We start from the raw sequence: 1,134 nt of genomic DNA on the forward strand, positions 1-1,134 counted from the left end.
AGTCTGGGGAAGGCATAACAATTCAGAATATGACGTAATCTCTCTAAAAGGATTAAATATAACTGCAAAACCCAACAGCTGTGACGAAACCATCATTGCATCATTTAAGAAGATGAAGGGAAGATTTCCATTGTGAATAAACTCTTCTGTGTTTCAAGAGAGCTTACTGAACCTGGCAATATAAACTTGTCTGCCATCCGATAAGGCGCCTGGGGAAAATGCTTGGTCAAAAACTTAAAAGTCCATTCCGAAAATCTAGATTTCCCTGATCTGTCTGTGCTGAAACAAGTTATAAGTTTTACAAGATGAAAGAATGATTATGAATGAGGTTATTTTCCCCTGACTTCAGTCGCCACCTCTCTGAAGCAGATAGGATGCGTCATATACTTCATATTATATGTGTGCTATTTTGTGTGTGTGTGTGTGTGTGTGTGTGTGTGTGTGTGTGTGTGTGTGTGTGTGTGTGTGTGTGTGTGTGTGTGTGTGTGTATGGAGAGAGAGAGAGAGAGAGAGAGAGAGAGAGGTGGAATATGAGGGAGCTGGAGCTGAGAGAGACGGAGGTGTAGAAGAGAGACGGAGGTGTAGAAGAAAGAAGAGGCAGTGTGGGGGACAGAAAGGGGCAACACAAGGGAGAGGTAAAAGGAGAGCCAGAACGAGAGAATGGAGGAAAGATTGGAGAAAAAAACTGAAGAGGAGGTGAAAACTTAAGGGAGCGGTAGGGGGGAAGAGAGAATGGGAGGGTAGGGGAAGAGAAAGGGGACGGGTGAGGAAGGAAAGAGGTAGAAAGGGAAGGGGAAGAGTGGGACGGAATAACTTGGAGAGGAAGAGAAAAGGAGGGGAATGTTGCAAAAAAGCAGGGAGAAGAGAGATGGGAGAAAGAGTGGAGATCACGGAAGATAAAAGAAGAGAAGAGAGGGGGGAAATGAGGAAGGAGAGAGGAAATGGGGAGTAGAGAAAGTTGCATGAAAGAAGAAGAAAACAATAGGGTGTTCAATGATGAATGAGGAGGAAGAGGAGAAGGGAGGGAGGAGGAGGAAGTGGAGGAGAAGAGATTGGAGGACAAGGGAGTGGAGAATGAGGAGACAAGGGAGTGGAGAATGAGGACGGGCAGGGGGAGGAGGAGGAGGAGGAGGA

The sequence above is a fragment of the Coenobita brevimanus genome, chromosome 80 (genome assembly GCF_032717465.1).
Source record: "Coenobita brevimanus isolate Jiangsu-jjx chromosome 80, ASM3271746v2, whole genome shotgun sequence".
Classification (NCBI taxonomy): domain Eukaryota; kingdom Metazoa; phylum Arthropoda; class Malacostraca; order Decapoda; family Coenobitidae; genus Coenobita; species Coenobita brevimanus.